The sequence below is a fragment of the Lissotriton helveticus genome, chromosome 5_1 (assembly GCF_964261635.1).
Source record: "Lissotriton helveticus chromosome 5_1, aLisHel1.1, whole genome shotgun sequence".
Taxonomy (NCBI): domain Eukaryota; kingdom Metazoa; phylum Chordata; class Amphibia; order Caudata; family Salamandridae; genus Lissotriton; species Lissotriton helveticus.
In genome coordinates this window covers 937,336,634-937,358,099 of record NC_136065.1, presented here as the reverse complement: position 1 = coordinate 937,358,099, position 21,466 = coordinate 937,336,634, and the positions used below count along the sequence as shown (strand labels likewise).

At 51.1% G+C, this 21,466-nt stretch overlaps 1 protein-coding gene across 2 annotated transcripts in view; it reads left to right on the top strand.

The window, feature by feature from the left end:
* BTAF1 (B-TFIID TATA-box binding protein associated factor 1) overlaps window positions 1-21,466 on the top strand; it is a 984,515-nt gene that overhangs the window by 427,064 nt on the left and 535,985 nt on the right. The window lies entirely within an intron of this gene.

The window sequence follows — 21,466 nt, the reverse complement described above, 5'->3', positions numbered from 1 at the left end:
AGAGAGTGAACCTCTCCCTGACCACCTCTCACAGCCCCAAAGATGGGTCAGTGGATGGGGTTGTCTACTCAGACACCCTCTCTGCCCAACAGCAGGCTGACTGCAAGCAAGTCTTGCAGCAGTATGCAAAGCACTTTTCTTTAACCCCAGGTCAGACAAACTGGTGTACCCATGATGTGTACACTGAGGACAGTGTACCTGTCAAAAATAAAATATATTTTCAGTCTGATCAAGTTACGGGGAGCATCAGAGCTGAAGTCAGCAAGATGCTGGAGCTAGGGGTTATTGAACACCCTGAGAGGCCCTGGGTCAGGCCTGTGGTTCTAGTCCCCACATCTCATCCACAGGTTGGAAAGGGAGAAATGAGGTTCTGTGTGGACTATAGAGGGCTCAACTCTGTCACCAAGACAGATGCTCACTCTATCCCAAGAGCTGATGAATTGATAGATCGGGTGCAACCAAATTTCTAAGTACCTTTGACTTAACTGCAGGGTACTGGCAGATTGGCATGGCACCAGGATCAAAAGAAAAGACCGCATTCTCCACACCTGATGGGTGTTATCAATTTACTGTTATGGGTCGTGCCTTGGAAGCCGATGGGACGAGCTGCGTGAGCACTGAGCTCCGCGAGAATTCCCCTTATTTATCCTGTATAGAACCGGTTCTTAGTCCGCCTAGTGGCACCGGATGACGTAGGTGCAGCGCGGGACTGGACTGGCACCGTCCCGACACCATAATTGAGGCCAATCGGGAGTTTTTCTGCTGTTCCCTGGCTTGGGACCGCTAGCGGCGGCGAGCACAAAATGGCGGTGGGGCGGCCTCATTGTAAACTGAACCCGGATTGAGCACGGAGTGGCTCTGTCGACTGAGCGGTCCGCTCGCTGGAGGTGTGCCTGCGGTGGCATAGCGGAGGCAAGATCGCAGGGTGGCAGTGTGTCTCCACTTGGGAGGTCATGGACTGCTCGTCCCGGTGCGGTACGCACGCTGCGCGGAGCTGGCCTACTGAGGAGAAGCAGCGATCGCTGGAAGGGAGAGCCCCGGTGATCTGACCCCCCTGGAGCTGAGTTGGAGAAGGGAACGGCGGCGTTGGGCTGCCGGGCGTGGAGAGAGGCGCTACTGTCCCTGCCGCGGTGAGTGGGGTGCGGCTGGACCCGGACTCCCGGGCCGCGGAGGCGGATGTGGGGCATTGGGGTCGGCTGCGAGCTGTGGCGGGAGCGGGGGGGTGCACAGTGAGACGGCTGGGGACTGCTGGCTGGCACATACGGTGGCATTGCTGGCTGCGTCAGTAGTGGAGGTGACTGGGCATACTACGGAGCTGATCCTGGGGCCACTGAAGCTGCGAATCAGCAAGTGGTGGTGAGCTGTGGGCAGCGGAAACAAACTGGTGCGAGTGTTGTTGCCTCCCTGGCAGGGCGGATTGAGACAAGCCAGGGGGACTGATATCCCTGTAACGACTGGTGGTGAAGATGCGCAGTGGAGGCCTGGGCCTATGATAGCACCCTGGCTGGATGCAGGGGTGTCTTTTGAGGTCGGATTTCACCTTACCGGGCCACTCGCGGTTGAGAGCGGTCTCTGTGCAGAGACTGGAGGCGATGTGGGGGAGTCCTGGAAGGGTCAACCCACGATGTACTCTGGAGCGCTGGGGGACCTTGCTGGGACTGGTGGGCCACCTGTATGCAGGGCGTTGGCACCGGTTGCATTGGTGGTTCCAGGCGTCTGGTTTCTTTGTCCTCAGCAGGATCGGAGTCTTTCTTGGCTGTTTCTTTTGAACAGAGCTGCTGTTCACTGGAGAGCCGGTCTTTGTTGAAGGCAGGCAGTCCTCCCAGGGGTTCTGGAGGTTCCTTGCTGCAGGACAAGGCGACTGTTGGCGCAGGATCTTTGGAAACTGCAGATGGGCTGGGGCAAAGTCAGTTTTTCCCTTTAGACTCCTCTGCTAGGCGTCTTCTTTCGTCCTTCATCTTCGTAGGTTGCAGGAATCTGTCCTCTTGGCTGCCCCCTAAATACTGTATTTAGAGAGCATTTTAGGGGTCTCGAGGTCAGTAGCCTGTGAGCTGCTGACCTTAGGGTGACTACACCCTTGGTTTGCTCACCCCACGTGGGTAAGTGGGCACAATCCCTAATCCTGATTGGAGAGTGCCTGCCATCTGCAACATGGCGGGCACGTAAGAGTGATCTTCTCCTCAAATCCCCCACCTGAGGGTTTGGGTTGGCAGAGCTGGGCACTCCTGGGCTGTGCTAATTTTTCAAGCCGGTCTTCCCACTAAAAAGGAGGAGAGACCAGAAGGGGGCCTGCTCCTGATAGGAGAGGCTGGGGGTAGTGTTACAAAGGCTGCAAGGCCTTTGAAGCTCCCCTGCCACAGACGGCTCTTTCTGGCCTGGGAAGCTGTGACCACCTCCGCCCAGGAAAGGCTTTGTTTCTGGGCTCAGGGAGCAAAGGCTCCCACCCAGGGGTCTATAAACATGTCTTGTGGTGGAAGACTAGTGTGCAGCAGCAGTCCGGGAACCCACCAGAGGCTGGTCGTTTTTCAAAGGCCATCTCTAAGATACCCTCTGAGTGCATTTTCATTAAATCCCACACTGGCATCAGTGTGGGTTTAATGTGCTGAGAAGTCAGATACCAAACTTCCCAGTTTTCAGTGAAACAATTATGGTGCTGTGGAGTTTGTAATGACAAACTCCCACACCATATACTCTTAATGTCTAAGAATTGGTCTAGGCACCGTAGGGGTACAGGACTCATGCACCTGTACCCTCACCACTGGTATAGTGCACCTAGGTAGAGGGGTGGCTGAGCTATGCCAGGGCAGTGGGTTGTAGGCATGGCATACAGGGATGTGTGGCATGTCGAATCTTCACTTTGTTATGCACCAAAACACACAGTCTGCAATGGGTGCGTGTGTGTGTTCTGCACCAAAACACAGTCTGCAATGGGTGCGTGTGTGCGTGTGCGTGTGCGTGTGTGTGTGTGTGTGTGTGTGTGTGTATGTGTGTGTGTGTGTGTGTGTGTGTGTGTGTGTGTGTGTGTATATATATATATATGTGTGTGTGTGTGTGTGTGTGTGTACAGGGCCTTTAAGGGTGGCACAATAAATGCTGCAGTCCTTAGAGGCCTTCCCTGACCACAGTACCCTTGATACCTTTTACAAAGGACTGACACGTGGCCAGAGAGATGCCAATTGGGGGTACAAGGTACCGTTTTGGGAAAGAACACAAGCCCTGGGAACCTGGTTGGCAGGGACCCAGGACACATCAAAGTGCATCAGTAGTTAATCAAGAAGTCGGGGGCTACTGCGACAGAAACCCAGCTTCCAACCTAAATCATCCCCCCCACCCCCCCACCACCACCCCACCACCACCACCACCACCACACACCCAGCGCAAAGGCCAGGAGACTCCGCCAAAGCTGGGAGAGTTTTCCTGATCTTTCAGACGAGGAAGAATAAAGGAAGTGGTTTGAAAGTTGCAGGGCCTACTCCGCCTTGCATTCTTCTGTCATCCAGGTCAGTCCCTTTGGGGAGCAGGCCTACCTCATCAGTTTCCGAACCTAATTATCAATGCTCCTTTCCTAGCTCTTTAGTATATTTACCCGATCCTTTTAGTTTGGGTTCAGAGGTGCCTACCTCTGCAAATTTTAACTTAGCTAGGGCAAAACCTAGCTTACCCAGCTTGAGTAATCCCACCATAACCAATAGGGTCTGGAGGCTAGGCCACCATGCCAAGGACAGTGCTGGCTACTGACAGCTGTCAGTGCCCAGATCCACACCTTTGGCTCTTCACTGGTATGTGAAGTGGCTAACTTGCAGGCTTCTTTGGGTTCTGATGCCCTGTCTGCTGTTTTAGGGTAAGGGGCAACTGCTCTTTGTAGTGAACACCTTTCTTCTACCTTCTGTTCTGTCAGCTGAGGTGCCACCAACTCAGGCTGGACAGTTTCCTTACTAGTCCGGTCTTTCTGTGGGCTAGGAAAGACTTCACCAGTGCCAACTTTGGAGTTCTCCCTATCTGAAAGAAACACGTTAGTTAGATTCCTTACCTTAGAATATCCCCAGGCGTCAGACTGGATCCGGAAAGTCAGCAGTAGCCCTGCGTGTCGGTAGGCGTCGTCTGCGGCTCGGCGTCCGTTGTCGGCATCGTGATCGCCGGGATGACGTTGTCAGAGTACTTAGACGTCGCCCTCGCGCGCTGACATCAGTTCTTCTTTTTTCCGCACCAGCAAGCGCAGATCCAGGAAGAGCTAGTGCCCTTAATCACTTTTTGACTAACTTTTTGGTCTGTTTTGACTAACTTTTCAAGTCGAGTTCGACTCCTGGTGCCGGTAGGGATGCCTGGTTTTAAACCGTGCGACGCCTGTCACCGCCTGATATCTGTGACCGACCCCAACAGCCGGTGTCTCTACTGTCTAGGGGCCGACCACGACAAGTCGTACCCCGGCTGCCGGGCCTTGACTTCGAAAGCTAGGCGGGAGCGGTCCCGTAGGCTTCTCGAGCTCCGACAGCCGCTCAAGGAGGAAGTCGAGGGACCAGTCGCGGAGCCGCAGCCATCGCCGCTCGTCGAGCCATCCTCACTTATCGGGCTCCAAGTCCTCCGGTAAGTCAAGGCACTTAAAGAAGAAGTCGAAGAAGCGCCATCGCTCTTCTGACTCCCCTCGCCGGTCGCAGGAGTTGCATCCTGCCCCACACCCTCCGGCCCCAGGGCTTAATGCAACTCTGGGTGAGATTCGAGATTTCCTCGCGGCCACGAGGACTCTCTTACCGCCGTCGAGGCCTGCTGGTGTGCCTTCGGGCCCCGCGGGTCAGACTTGTGGTCCTAGCGCCCCCAAGGACGACGCAGTCGCCGGTTTCAGCCCCGGTCTGGGTCAAACGTCGGAACCGGCGCCGATGGGTGAGGCCTTCACCTACGACCCGGCTCTGTCCTTTATACCTGTCTATCAGGACACGGATGAAGGGGAGGACAGAGAGGGGTCTGAGGACCCTCTGGCACAACAGTGCCAGTTAAGTCAGGACTGGGCAGATGAGCTGGGGAAAGCCAGTGGTCTTGACACATCGCCAGACACTGGGTTAATCTCTCCTCCCTCCGTGGCTACGGAGGAGGGTGCTACATATAGCGTGGTGTTGTGCAAGGCAGCCAAAGCCTTGGCTCTTGAGCTCCCTGCTGTGGCCATGAGGACTAATCTCCTTTCCGAGGTGCTTCAACCGCCAGTAAACTCTTCGGAGCCTATGCTGCAGTTCAATGAAGCCCTCACCGACGTTCTGATGGACACTTGGTCCAGGCCCTCCACAGTGCCCCCTGTGGATCGGAACGTGGCCCGTCGTCACAGCCCGGCCCCGGGCGACCCCTGCGTCCTGTCTACCCACCCCCAAGAATCTGGTGATCCAGGCCTCTACGTCCCAGACCGCATTCCCATCCGCTCCTCCGGATCGGGCATCCAAAAGGCTTGACCAGTTCGGGAAAAAACTGTTCTCCTCAGTTAGTCTGGGGTTGCGGTCTATTAATACCGCGTGACTTTTGGACCGTTACACCCACTCTGTGGGATACGGTGGCGGACGTGCTCTTGCTGAGGGGCGGGAATGCGGCACAGTATTCCATCAGATGTGGACTTGATACCACAGACTCACTGGGCAGAGCGATTTCCACAACGGTGGCGATCCGTCGCCACGCCTGGCCGAGGTCCGCCAATTTTTCGGGGGATATCCAGAACACGCTCATGGACAAGCCCTTCAATGGCCGTCGCCTTTTTGGTGACAAAGCAGACAGTGTGCTTGAGCGTTTCAAGGACTCCAGGCCAGCAGATTTCTGCTTTTCGTCCCTTTCGTGGCCAATGAAGGGGCGCCCCCACTTGTTCGTCCAGCCCAAGGGGGCCATCGAGCGAGTTCCTGGGCCAGGAGTAGGTCGTGGTTGTTACTCACACTACTTTCAGGTTCCCAAGAAGGGCTAAGGGGGCTTACGCCCTATCTTGGACCCCAGGAGCATCAACGGCTACCTACGGAAGGAGAAGTTCAAGATGCTGACTTTAGCTCAAGTCCTGGCTGCCCTGGACCCTGGAGACTGGATGGTAGCGTTGGACTTGCAGGACGCTTAATTCCATATCCCCGTCCTGCCAGCCCACCGGCGCTACCTGTGGCTCACGGTAGGCCTCCAGCACGTTCAGTTCACCGTGCTCCTCTTCAGCCTCACCAGTGCCCCTCGGGTGTTCACAAAGGTGATGGCGGTGGTCGCAGCTCACCTGCGCAAATAAGGGGTTCCGGTCTTCACCTATCTCGACGACTGGTTGTTGAAGGCGGGCTCGCCCCAGACAGTCGTCTCCCACCTCCAGACGACGGCCGATCTTCTACACTTGCTGGGGTTCTCATCAACGTGCCGAAGTCACACCTGAGTCCCTCCCAAAGGCTTCTCTTCATCGGAGCGGTTCTGGATTCGGCACAGTTTCGGGTTTATCCTTCCGAGCAGCGGGTTTGGGATATTCAGGCTTTTATTCCGATCTTTCAGCCTTTATCCCGGGTTTCGGTCAGGCTGACTCTACGGCTCCTGGGGCTGATGACCTCCTGCATCCTGCTGGTACATCACACCAGGTGGTGGATGCGGGCTCTGCAGTGGGACCTGAAGTTCCAGTGGGCACAGCATCAGAGCAACCTGTCCGACCACGTCCTGATCTCAGAGGGTACTGCGAGTCAATTGCAGTGGTGGCCCTGGGACCGCGATTGGGTCAGTGGCAGATCCCTCTCCCTTCCCCGACCGGAGCACACAGTGGTGATGGATGTGTCCCTCCTGGGATGGGGGGGCCACATGGGAGAGGCGGAGTTCAGAGGCCTCTGGTCTCCAACGTAGTCCCGGCTCCATATCAACCTTCTGGAGCTGCGGGTGATCCGACTTGCACTGAAGGCATTCCTTCCCTCTTTCCGGGGAAGTGTAGTGTATGTGTTCACGGACAACTCCACCGCCATGTGGTACTGCAACAAACAGGGTGGGGTTGGGTCGTGGACCCTTTGTCAGGAGGCTCTACGCCTCTGGACATGGCTGGAATGCCAAGGCACCACCCTGGTGGTTCAACACCTGGCAGGTTCACTGAACGCCAGGACGGACAAACTCAGCCGTCGTTGCATGATGGATCACGAGTGGCATCTGAACTCGGACGTGGCGCAAGGTCTCTTTCAGCAGTGGGGAGATCCTTGGTTAGAGCTATTCGCCACCGAAGAGAAAGCGCAATGTCATCAGTTCTGCATGTTGGAATTTCCAAGGCGGCACTCGCTAGGAGAAGTTTTTCGTCGCAAGTGGAGCTGCGGTCTGTTGTACGCCTTTCCGCGTATACCACTTCTACCCAGAGTGCTGAAGAAGATCAAGCACGACCGGGCCCAAGTCATCCTTGTGGCTCCGGATTGGGCATGAAGGTACTGGTATCCCGAGCTACTCAGTATGTCAGTAGATCTCCCGATTCGTCTGCCTCTTCAGGAGGACCTTCTGTCGCAGCAGCAGGAGACGGTCCTCCACCATAACCCTTTCCAATCTCCACCTCCATGCGTGGAGATTTAGCAGCGACAGTTGAGGCCATTTGACTTGCCTCCTGAAGTCTGTGATGTCATCTGGCAGCCAGGCGTCCCTCCACAAAGACGGTATACTCCTGCAGGTGGAACACATTTGTGGCATGGTGCACAGCAAAGGCTGTGGATTCGCGCTCTCCCCCTTTTTCAGAGGTTCACCTCTTTCTTCTTTCTCATGCCCAGCAGGGCTCTGCTCTGGGCACTATCAAGGGCTATCTCTCTGCTGTTTCAGCGTTCTTGAGGCTTCCTGATCAGCCTTCTCTTTTCAAGTCCCCTGTTGTAAATAGGTTCTTGCAAGGCATCACGCACATGTTCCCTCCTTTTCCTTTCATGATGCCTCAGTAGGACTTGAACTTGGTACTTACTTATTTGATGTGCTCTCCCTTTGAGCCACTTTCACAATTGTCCTCTTCGCCTTCTGACGCTCAAAACTGCTTGCCTGGTTGCTATCACCTCTGCCAGAAGAGTGAGTTTCCTCTAAACCTCCTTTCCGTTCTGTCCCTCCAGACAAGGTTGTTCTGAGGACTCGTCCTTCTTTCCTGCCTAAGGTGGTTACTGCCTTTCACATTGGGCAGTCCATCACCTTGCCCACCTTCTTTCCGCCTCCCCATCCCTCGAAGGAGGAAGAGAGGCTCCACCGTCTGGACCCAAAACGTGCGCTCTCTTTCTACCTCGACCGCACACGATAGTTCCGGGTGGATGACCAATTCTTTGTTGGCTACGTGGGCGCTAAGAAGGGACGGGCGGTGCACAAGCGGACCATCTCTCGGTGGGTCGTTTTGTGCATCAAGGCTCGTTATTCCTTGGCTAAAAAGTATCCTCCTGTGGGGTTGCGCACCCATTCCACTCTGGCCACGGCGGCTACTACTGCCTTGGAATGGGGAGTCCCTTTGCAGGACATTTGTCAGGCAGCTATGTGGGCCTCGCTGTACACGCTTGCTAAGCACTACTGCCTGGACAGGCAAGTCCGGAGTGATGGCTTCTTTGGCCGTTCCATTCTCCAGGACTTTCTGGTGTGATCTTGGTTCGCAGACCCACCACCGGGGTTGGTATTGCTGGGGTATCTATTCTAAGGTAAGGAATCTAATTAACGTGTTTCTTTCAGATGCACAAGTTACTTACCTTTGGTAATGATATATCTGTAAGAAACATTAGTTAGTGTTAGATTCCTTACCTCCCCACCCATCCTCACTGTACTGCGAACCGATAATTAGGATTAAGGTATCTCCCTTTGAGGGCCCTAGTTTCATAGCACTAGTGTCGGTTTCTTGCATGGCTCTGCGTTCCTGGCGCGGAAAGCTATGTACAGAACTGACGTCCGCGCGCGAGGGCGGTGTCTAAGTACTCCGACGTCATCCTGGCGATCACGTCGCCGACGACTGTTGCGGAGCCGCAGACGACACCTACCGATGCGCAGGGATACTGCGGACGAAAATGTTCCGATTCCAGTCTGACACCTGTGAATTTTCTAAAGTAAGGAATCTAACTAACTAATGTTTCTTACAGATATATCGTTACCGAAGGTAAGTAACTTGTGCTACTGGGATAGAATCTCTCTGGCCCACTGGAACTGTGGCTAACAGTTTTCCATCTTTCCTACACTGTCTCTTCTTTTTCTTTTGGGGCCTAGCTGCACTAACTGCAGATTCAGCCCCTCCAGGTTCCTTGGATGAGGTCTGGCACTGGAGCGGTACCTCTTTGGCTCAGACCAACTTCTGGGTGGTCATTCCCAAGGGGACAGTCTTTATTGACTACAACCTTTTTCCAACTAAGGGACCCAGCTATTTCTAGGGGCACTACAGCCAAAGGCCTAACAGTGACCTCCCGTGGGATATCCTTTAACTGTTTTGTTTTCTCTGGGACATACTGGTTTGAGAGTTCCAACCGGTAATGCACCACAGTGCGACTGGCACAGGTATCTCTCAGGGTAGTGGCTGGGATTCCTTTCACCAGTATGTGGCGTAAGTGTCTACTCCCCTCTGGAATCTCCAACTCACCTTTTGGGCCCATCTTCCAGTTGAAGGCTAGGAGGACTTATTCATCTGAGGAACCATCCTCCAAAGCTACACTGGCAACCCCTGAAGCTTGGTTTTTAGGACAACTAGGGTCCTTTGTGTGGTGTCTGGTCTTTTGACAGTTGTGACACCATAACTTGTTAGGATCGCAACCTTTACCTTTGTACCCAGTTTTAGTTTGCGAGGTGTCTTTGGGCCGCCCTCCTGGACAAGTTTTCGGACTGCTTACTTGTATCTTTAGGATGGTCACTGTCTTTCCTCTGGAGAGGTTTTGTAACCCCTTTGTTCGAGGCATGTGAGCTGTAGATCACATGCTTTGCATAGCCTGCCATGTAGCGTTGGGTCCGGATATTTGCACTTAGTTTTTCTTTGAAGAAGTCTTTCCCAGTCAGTGACTCCTCCTTTCGGTGGTAGTGCGCATGGGCATCAACTCCATTGTTAGATTGTTTTTTTTCGCCATCGGGTTTGGATGTGAATTGCTGCTCTCCGGTTCGGCACCGTTTCTCGGGTTCCCTTCGACGCTCAATCAACTACCCTCAACGGTATTTTCAAGATCACGTTCCTCATTCTCCGTGTATCGTTTTGACTCCAAGGCTTCGATCGGAAAACTCGTGGAGGACCGTTGGGCCTACCTGCGTCAGGCTCGCTAGTAGACGTTGGGACGGACTCCATTCAAGCTCTGTCCTGGGTGCCGTGAACCGACTTGCACGAAGTGTGCAACCTCTGCCTATCCTTGGAACACGACGAACAAGACAGCGACCCGTGCCGATCGTTTCGATCCAAGAAGACGCTCTGTGGCGGTCTGGCTCAACGCCACAAAATGCAACATCAAAGCGGCTCCGCACAGGGCATATTAGGTGAAGATTCTGACAAAGAATTCAACGTACGAGGAGCCGAAGAAGAAGCAGAGCATATCTCAGAGCACCTTGAGTACAAAAACCCCCTTGCCCCAGCACTATGAGAAGAAAAAGGCTCCGGTCCCACCTCTGACCTCGGGCCAAGGTCGGCACTGAGAAAAAGTTTTGGGTGTCCCGCCCTTGGACTCGACTCTGAAACACAAGGAAAAGCCTTCCAGCTCGGGCTTGAGTCGGCCCCATGCCGGTGCCAAGCAGTAACCTTCAGTATCAAAACCAAAACATGTCGTGGTGACCATTCCCTCGCTACCGAAGAGTAAATATTCGGAGCCAAAACGTTCGACGCCGAAAACGGCGCCCAAAGAGAAAAGGACTCCCTCAAAAGAGCCTTGTTTCGATGTTCCGCCTCCGGATCCGAAACAAAAAGAACTGGTCATACATCCAGACACTGGACATATTCATGCCAAATTGCTAGAGAAGAGGAAAATGCACCTACAGGATGACTACCACATTCCTTTAAAGAGAAAGAATGTGGGTACTAACCCTTCTCTACCTTACATTCCACCTCCTTCACCCACTGATCCAAATTTGCTCAGCACACCCACAAATTCTCTACCTCCACTATCACCTGACCCACAGGATGAAGGGGATGGGATGAGGATAGGCAACAGGACATTAATGACCCATGAGAGGCCTATGACACTGATCCAAACACTGATAATGTTCCAGGTCTATATCCTTCCAAACCCTCACCACCCGACGACAACATAGGATACATAGAGCTACTTAACAGGGCTGCTCATTATCAAGGAGTGGAGTTACACAAAGAGGCTCTTGAAGAGGATTTCTTGTTTGAAACTTTAAGTTCCTCTCAGAGAGCTACTCACATTACCAATGCTCAAAGGAATGCTTAAGCACACAGACAAGATCTTTAAAGATCCTGTGAGGGCAAGAATTATTACACCTAGGGTGGAGAAAAAGTATAAGCCAGCACCTACTAACCCCACTTACATCATGGGTCAACTTCCTTTAGACTCTCTTGTAATTTCCAACGCTTGCAAAAGAGCAGACTCGCAAACCAGAGGTTAGGTCCCTCCTCCTGTTAAGGAGTCAAAATTAATCGATGCCTCAGGCAAGAGAGTAGCGTTGCAAGCAGCCAATCATTGGCGCATTGCTAATGCACAAGCTTTATTAGCTCGCTATGACAGGGCACATTATGATGAGCTAGAGAAACTGATGCAATTTCTGCCCGATGAGCACAAATCAAAGGCCAATGACTTTATTCAGGAGGGTAAATTAATCACTAATACCTCCATCAGGTGCGCCTTAGACGCAGCAGGCACAGCAGCCTGTGCAGTGAACACCAGCGAACTGCTACGCAGGCATGCTTGGTTGAGAATTGCAGGGTTTAAACCTCAGGTTCAAGCCTCTATTCTCAACCAACCATTCGACAAACAACACCTCTTCGGCACAACGGTGGACACTTCGCTAGAAATAATTAAGGACACTGAGGTCGCCAAGTCCATGGGGGCTTTGCAATTACCATCTAATAGGGGATCCTTTCGTCGCTCCTTTTACAGGGGTGGCTCCAAAAATGTTTCCACAGAGATTCCCTCCTCCTCTTACAAGGGCAACAACCAATCGCCCTCATCAAGAGGGTATTTTAGAGGTGGATTTAGAGGTAACTACGGTAAGGGAAGAGGCAGAGGCAACTCAACACATACTTCCCCTGCAAACAACAAGCTGTGATTTCTTCCGCTACCCCCGATCATTCCACTCCTGTCGGGGGACGTCTCTCCCAATTTCTACCCGTGTGGAATAAAATCACCTCAGACAGATGGGTTCTACAAATTATCCAATATGGTTACTGCCTGGAACTTAGACACTCCCCCAAACATTTCTCCAAGATCCCATGCAATGTCAGGAGAACATCTTAACCTTCTCAAGCAAGAAGTTCTCTCTCTGTTAGGGAAAAGCAGCTATAGAACCAGTCCCATTACAATGTCAAGGGGCTGGTGTATACTCTCTGTACTTTTATAATTCCCAAGAAGGACGGCTCTCTGAGGCCTATACTAGACCTCAGAGACCTAAATCTACATTCAATCGGACCACTTCATCCGGTGACATTCCAACAAGTGCTCCCGCTCCTCCAGCAAGGCAACTTTCTGTCCACTCTGGACTTAAAGGACACCTATTTCCACATCCCAATACACCCCGCTCACCACAAATACCTCACCTTTGTGGTAGCGAGACATTACCAATTCAAGGTGCTCCCATTTGGAGTCACCACAGCACCCAGGGTTTTGACCAAATGCCTGGCAGTAGTCACCGCTCATCTGCGAAGACAGCACATTCACGTCTTCCCATACTTAGAACACTGGGCCATAAAAGCCAGCTCGCAACAAAGCGGTCTACGTCACACTACCAAAATGGTGTAAATGCTCCACGATCTTGGGTTCACAGTAAATCTGCCACTCACCGCGGCAGGGACAGTAGCGCCTCTCTCCTCGCCCGGCTGCCCAACGCCGCCGTTCCCTTCTCCAACTCAGCTCCAGGGGGGTCAGATCACCGGGGCTCTCCCTTCCAGCGATCGCTGCTTCTCCTCAGTAGGCCAGCTCCGCGCAGCGTGCATACCGCACCGGGACGAGCAGTCCATGACCTCCCAAGTGGGGACACACTGCCACCCTGCGATCTTGCCTCCGCTATGCCACCGCAGGCACACCTCCAGCGAGCGGACCGCTCAGTCGACAGAGCCACTCCGTGCTCAATCCGATTTCAGTTTACAATGAGGCCGCCCCACCGCCATTTTGTGCTCACCGCCGCTAGCGGTCCCAAGCCAGGGAACAGCAGAAAAACTCCTGATTGGCCTCAATTATGTTGTTGGGACGGTGCCAGTCCAGTCCCGCGCTGCACCTACGTCATCCGGTGCCACTAGGCGGACTAAGAACCGGTTCTATACAGGATAAATAAGGGAAATTCTCGCGGAGCTCAGTGCTCACGCAGCTCGTCCCATCGGCTTCCAAGGCACGCTCCATAACAGTAAATTGATAACACCCATCAGGTGTGGAGAATGCGGTCTTTTCTTTTGATCCTGGTGCCATGCCAATCTGCCAGTACCCTGCAGTTAAGTCAAAGGTACTTAGAAATTTGGTTGCACCCGATCTATCAATTCATCACCTCTTGGGATAGAGTGATCATCTGTCTTGGTGACAGAGTTGAGCCCTCTATAGTCCACACATAACCTCATTTCTCCATTTCCAACCTGTGGATGAGATGTGGGGACTAGAACCACAGGCCTGACCCAGGGCCTCTCAGGGTGTTCAATAACCCCTAGTTCCAGCATCTTGCTGACTTCAGCTCTGATGCTCCCCTTAACTTGATCAGACTGAAAATATATTCTATTTTTGACAGGTACACTGTCCCCAGTGTACACATCATGGGTACACCAGTTTGTCTGACCAGGGGTTAAAGAAAAGTGCTTTGCATACTGCTGCAAGACTTGCTTGCAGTAAGCCTGCTGTTGGGCAGAGAGGGTGTCTGAGTAGACAACCCCATCCACTGACCCATCTTTGGGGCTGTGAGAGGTGGTCAGGGAGAGGTTCACTCTCTGTTTCCTGATTGTCATTAGCCACCATCAGCATGGTGATGTCAGCCACGTCATGGAAAAGCTTAAGGTGGTTCACATGGATCACCCTTTTGGGTGTCCTGCTTGTGGCCAGGTCTATGAAGTAGGTGACCTCAGTTTTTCTTTTCTAGGATGAGGTAAGGGCCACACAATTTGTCCTGGAGAGCCCTTGGTGCCACTGGCTCCAAATCCCACACCTTTTGCCCTGGTTGGAACTCCACCACTGGAGCTTTTTGGTAATACCAGTGCTTCTGCAGCTCCTGGCTGGCCTCAAGATTTTTGGAAGCTTTTTCCATGTACGCTGCAATCCTAGACCTTAGGCCTAGTAGTACATAGGCCACAATATCTTGTTTGGGTTTTTGGAGAGGTTTCTCCCAACCTTTTACAAAAAAGCTATTCCCTAACAGGATGGCCAAACAGAGGTTCAAAGGGGGAAAACCCTACTCCCTTCTGAGGTATCTCTCTGTAGGCGAAAAGGAAGCATGATAAGAGGACATCCCATCCCCTTTTGAGCTTTTCAGAGAGCCCCATAATCATGCATTTCAATGTCTTGTAAAACCTCTCAGCAAGACCATTGGTTTGTGGGTGATAGGGTGTAGTAAACTTGTACTGCACTCCACACTCTTTCCACATATGTTTTAGATAAGCAGACATGAAGTTTGACCTTCTGTCTGAAACCACCTCCTTAGGAAACCCCACCTTGGTGAAGTCTAAGTCCCATCTCCAACCATCCAACACACAAGCGTATTTGGGAGCCACTATAGATACACAAAAGGCTCTGGCCTACCCCAGTCCGGCCAGAAACTTCAGCATGCAGACGCTACTCTGTTTCAGCCTCAACACTCATTGCCTGCTCGATTATTCATGCAGTTACTTGGGATGATGGCGTGTTGTATCCTAATAGTCCCTTACGCAAGACTTCAACTGGGTCCCCTTCAGGAATACTTAGCACGTCAGTGGAACAAGGCTCAGGGTCAGTTATCAGATCTAGTGTTGGTGGACGGCCGCACTCCTTGCTCTCTGCAGTGGTGGAATCCACAAAACCTTTCAAAAGGGTGGCCCTTCAATAACCCGGTTCCACAGACCGTGCTAACAGCAGACTCATCGCTCACTGGTTGGGGAGCTCATCTCCAAACATACATAATTAAGCTCTTGTGGAGCTTGCAGCAAAAGCAACTTCACATAAATCATTTAGAGCTTCTAGCGATTTTTCTAGCGCTCAAAGCCTTTCAAGTTAATCTAGTAGGCAAAACTGTCCTGATACGTACAGACAGCAGGGGAGAAACACTCTCTCCACCTGTCACAACTAGCACAGAACATCTGGAGGTGTGCCATACGCCACAAAATGCATCTCCTCACAGAACACCTTTCAGAAGTAGACAATCAAATAGCAGTTCTGCTCAGTTGTCAAAGACAACAGATCCACGAGTGGGACCTCCACACTCGAGTTGCCCTCCCATTCTTTCAGATGTGGGGCTTCCCAGACATAGTTCTGTTTGCCACACATCTAAACGCAAAATGCCCAAGCTTCTCATCCAGGTATCCACACCCATTGTCCAGAGGCAATGCACTATGGGTGAATTGGTCAGGGATATTTGCCTACTCTTTTCTGTCTCTCCCACTCATTCCATTAGTGGTTCGGAAGCTCAGACAGGCGTCCCCGACACTAATCCTAGTTGCTCCCACATGGCCCAGTCAACCCTGGTCCACCACCCTGTTGGAGCTCTCAGTAGTTCTTCACCAAAAACTACATCTTACACCCTATCTCCTCACACAGAGCTGTGGAGAGATAAGACAGCAAGATCCCAGTCACCTCAACCTTGCGATCTGGCACCTGAAGTCTTAGAGTTTGGCTACCTCAATCTCCCGCCAGACTGCATAAACATTATCAAAGAGGTTAGACGTCCTACCACAAGGGCTTGCTATGCAGCAAAGTGGAAGCGGTTTGTCATATATTGTAATAAGATTCCAGTCAACCCGCTTGATGCTTCAGTTCAGAACATTATATGCTATTTATTAAATCTACAGCGTTCAAACTTGGTGTACATATCTACACGCTTACATCTTGCTGCACTTGCTGCATACCTTCAAAATAGACACCATCTGTCTCTCTTCAGAGTGCCTGTCATTAAAGCATTTATGGGAGGTCTTAATCATTCCCCCAAGACTTCCACCTGCTCCAGTGTGTAATCTCAACATTGTCCTCACCAGACTGATGGGTCTACCTTTTGAACCATTGCACAGATGTGAGCTGCAATTTCTCACTTGGAAGGTAGCTTTCGTCATAGCTATTACATCACTGAGAAGAATAGGTGAGCTTCAGGCACTAACCATAGAAGAACCATTTTACAAGTACACCAAAACAAAATGGTTCTTTGGACTAACCCTAAATTTCTTCCAAAGGTCATTTCTGCCTTTCATATTAACCAATCTGTTGAGTTGCCTGGGTTCTTCCCTCAACCAGATTCTGTGGCAGAACGTGCTCTACACACCTTAGATGTTAAAAGAGCATTACTCTATTACATAGAAAGAGCAAAACCTTTCCGTAAGACAAAACAACTCTTTGTGGCTTTGCTCCACCACATAAAAGCAATCCCATATCAAAACCAGCTATTGCACGGTGGATAGTCAAATGCATTCAGACATGCTATGCAAAAGCAAAACTAACATTAACAATTCCCCCTAGAGCTCACTCCACCCGCAAACTAGGGCCTTCTATGTCATTCTTAGGAAATATTCCCATAGATGACATCCGCAAAGCTGCAACATGGTCTACGCTTCACACATTCACAAAACGCTATTGTGTAGATGTGTTATCAAGACAGCAAGCTAGTGTGGGCCAAGCAGTTTTACATACACTATTTCAAACCACTGCAACATCTACAGGTTAGCCACTGCTTTGGGCGGGCACTGCTATATAGTCCATGCAAAGCATGTGATCTACAGCTCACATGCCTCGAATGGAAAGTGCTACTTGCCCAGTATGCATCTGTTCTTGGCATGTAGAGATGTAGATTAACTTGCGCTGACCTGCCTCCCCGGGTACCTATACCTGTTGCAGTGATATCTTACTTAGATACATATACATGGACATCTCTTTCTACTACTCTGACTCCATTATCACCCTCTGCGGGAAAACATTCTAACAATGGAGTCGATGCCCATGCACACTATCATCGAAAGGTGGAGTCACCTATTGCGTGACTAGGAAAGACTTCTTCTAAGTGCAAACATCCGGACCCAACACTAGATGGCAGGCTATGCAAAGCATGTGAATCTACAGTTCTACATGCCAAGAACATGCATACTGGGTAAGTAGCATTTTCCTTTTGGTCTCCCCCAGTGGACGTCCTGGTCACCCTTGCCTTGACCCAGTGGTCCGCTTGCTTTCCCAATTCTTGGGGAGAAATTGGACCTAGGTCTACCAGATTCTGATGCAGATTTTCATCCATGCAATTACTTAATTTGTGTTCTTTCATAAACAAATTATAAAGACCATCATCTTGCACTTTACTTCCAGTCAACCAGCCACCTAGTGTTTTAATTGAGTAGTCTACAAATTCCACCCAGCGCTGACTGGATTTTCTGAGCCCCCCTGAATCTAATTCTATACTCCTCAGTAGCGAGTCCAAATCCCACAATCAGGGTCCCCTTCATGAGTATATAGGACTCTCCTTCTGCCCCACTAAGGGTCAGAAGTCCGCCTCTGTACTTACCAGAGAACAGCTCCCAAAGGAGTGCCCACTCAGTGAGTTTTCTTCACTCTTCTGGATTCACAAGCCCTCTCAAAGGCTGTGATATCACCATCCTCAAATTTAGGGACAATTCCTTTGGGGATTTTGGGATCATAAAGATTGCTCTCTGACTGTATTAAGTTGCTGCAACCATTGATTGGTGCTAGACCCATCTCTGCACTCTTTTACTAGAGCCAGGAGTCTAGTCTCTAGGCCTAATCTTTTAGCCAATCTTACTAAAAGGTTGTCCTCTTTATTGAGGCTGCCCTCAATGTCCTTAGAAGCACCAGGCCCACTTTTGTGGGCTCTAGGTGCTGAGAGGTGTATTCTTGGAATCAGGCCTCTGGGAAAAACGACGAGACATATATCCGAAGTCTGGCTGCGTAGGCGACGGCCATAGCAGTGCACCGGAGCCAATCTCCCCTATAGCTGTCGGTGCAGCTCATGTGGTTCGGGTTCTGCCGGGTTAGAATGAAGATCATGAAGTGACCGAAAGTCTTGAGCCCAGAAACAGGAGGGTGGAGATGAGGATGGCATGATAGGAAAGGGTATGTAACTTGGCTGCCATCTTACAGTAGCTTCATTCCTGCATGTTGCTCCTCTTCTATACAACTGGCGCCAAGTCAGGGTCAGGCATGTCTCTTCTTGGGCGCCATGTTGAAGTCAGACAGGGCTTATCTAAATGTCCACGCTGACATCTTAGCCCCCCCAAGCCCCGCGATTCAATTAAACATGAATTTGCCCCACAGGCTAACCTCTTCCTTGCAGGGGGCCACTCGCAATAGCAGTCTGTATTCCCCGCTGGCCTCGGTCACGAGGACTCAAATGGGTGCTATCAGCCGCGCATTCAATCTGCTCGTGCAGAGCACTCACTTCTTCCCTGCTTCTTACCGCCGTAATTCTTATTCAGCAGAGGGGGCCGCACTGCTGATCATGAGGAGCGGCGGCCACCACGGCAGACTCAAACGAATGTGCCTGCTTCCACGATGCAAAAAGAACTATTGATGGACAGAATGCAGAACAATGTCATACATTCACCCCAGTACAGAGATCTGGACCTAAATCCATCGTTTTTTTGCTCACCGTGCCATTCCAGTTTGGACCTAGCCATATGCAACTCAGTCTTGACCCTGCGCCCAATGGGAACAGTCCAGCCCGAATTGCCAGGCCAGGTCCTCCCTGAACCGGAAACAAGCATCCTAGGACCGGTTTCGGGGTTTCACCCCTCTTCAGCCAGGATAGCTTGATTCCAGTGGCATGGAGAGCATGGGACTCACGTCTGAGCAGACCCATCCCACTCGGGCTGACCTGGTGTGAGGAGTCGGTGAAATATTGCTGGGACACTTTAATGCTCCTGTATGAGAAGGGTGGATATGGGTCCCGAACTTCAGGGTCTACTACCTGGTAGCGTAGGCCAGTTTTGCACACCGCTGGTAACATATGAATGTCAGGATCCCCTATTATAGGCCAGAGGCGGACTTGGCACTGCTGGCGCCCCTTAACACCTTATTACCAGCAAGGTATCCTAGAGAGCCGCACAACATTCAGACACTATCCACGACTAGTTGTGCATGGATTACGTTGAAAACCTTGACTGTATTTCAGATTTTTTATTCTCCAGCAGTACCATTAGCTTGGAACGGCTGGATTCCCATATTGTGCGATGGGTTGGTTAAACGTACACTGGACAAGTGACAAACTGGTGACATTTGGTGACCTTTTCCCTGAGGGTCACATGTTTTCGGGCACAGAGTATCCCCATTTCCTTGACTCCACAGTGATGGACCATTTTGTGCTATTAAGATTGCAGAGAGCTCTAAGAGCAGACTTCTCCTGTTATCCTTTAGAACCGCCAGATTTCACATTACTAACAGGAGGTTATAAAAGATGGTAGTCACCTCATGGCCAAGATTTATAAGGCAGTGATTTCCATGCTCCCTACCCAGAACACGGGTGTGAGGGCTGTTTGGGAAGGGGACTTTGGTCACGCAATCACAGATATGCAATGGGACCGGTGCTGTACTCGGATGCGCAGGGTATTCCCCAACCATCGGCACAAGTTGCTTCATTTTAAATTCCTATGGAGGGCTTATATTTCAACCGGTAAAATGCGCCGCGTAGATCCTTCTCGTCCGAACACATGTCCGAGATGTGGCAGCCCTGATGCCGATTTTGCACACATTACTTGGACGTGTTCCAAGATAGCGACGTATTGGCAGACAGTACATGTGGAACTTTCCCGTATGGCGCAGATGGTGGTCACTCCCTCACCCCTCGCGGCACTAATGGGCTACACACATAACCTTCCTAAATCTAAACGCTTTGTCGCCATAGCGCTCCTGATTGCGAAGCGTGAAATTGCCCTTGGCTGGGGTAGTAAACGTACCCCCACACTGCAGGGTTGGTTAAGTGGTATGACGTACTGCAACACCACAAGCGAAATGTACGCACAACTGCAACCACCGGCTGCACCCCCAGTTGATATTTGGCACCCTTTCCAAAATGTACTTATTCTTGACAGGGGAAGGGGCAGACTTCGCAACACAATCCCAACATTGGGGAGCGGGGTGTAATAGATATGGGGGCGCAGGGTACTGCCACACCTCCACATAATCCATAGATACCTGCTGTTGCTGTACACATCAGGGCACACGTTTTACTAGTCACTCTGTACCTTCTTCTTGGCACAGCTGTTAGTGTAACCAGACCTGGCAACACGTTCTATTTCATTTTTTATATGCTGCAAATTGTGACATACAATGATCTTTTGGGTTACAATGCCATGTACAGTGTACCTTTGTACTTTTTGTCATCCTTGTTTGGATTTTCAATAAAACTTTTTTAAAAAAAAGATATTGAATGAAGCAAAATCTCTTGTATATATTACATGGATGTTTTTTACCTTTGATCATCATGTAACCGAATAAAGGATCTTTGTCTCATTTGGTTTTTTAGCATTTCACTCCTTGGAGACTGTCCCAACATGCATAAAACTCCACCACCACTTCTCACCACAATAGTTCCTCTTTTATTTAACTTTTCATCCTTGAATACTGCATTCAAAACAGTTCATCACCCTGCATTAATGTCTCTGAAATTACTACATTTGAGCAGTGGTTCCTTTCCACCACTCCCACAGCAGATGAAAACCAGGTTCTTGACATTCAAAGTTTCCCCTTATTCCCCCATTCCAGACCTCCAATACGTAAATGTAATTCCTGTTGTGGAGGTTATGCCTGGTTCTACACCTGGGTGTTCCAGACAGACGCACTTTTCATATATAAATGTTGGTGTGTGCTGCCAGACTACTACTACACCGGTGGTAGATTACCTCAACATAAGTTATTTAAAATACTGCAATCAGTGCCGGCTCTAGGCTCATGGTGGCCCTGGGCAGGGAGCGTAGGTAGGGGGCCCGGAAGAGGGGGTCCGGGCGGAGCGCGCAGGCCAGATAAGAGGGGAGGGGGTCAGGGTGTTTAGAAGTGCAACAGAGCCGGAGGCCGCCAAATCCCTGCCAGGGGCCACCACGCAAATATGTATCCATCCTCAGAGGATTAATATATTAAGGATATATTTTTGCGTTGTGGCCCCTGGGGTTTGGTGGCCCTGTGCAGGTGCACAGCTTGCACATGCCTAAAGCCGGCCCTGCTGCAATGAATCCTGAGAGGAATAAGGTCTGTATGCACGGAGAGTGAAGAGGGACTCG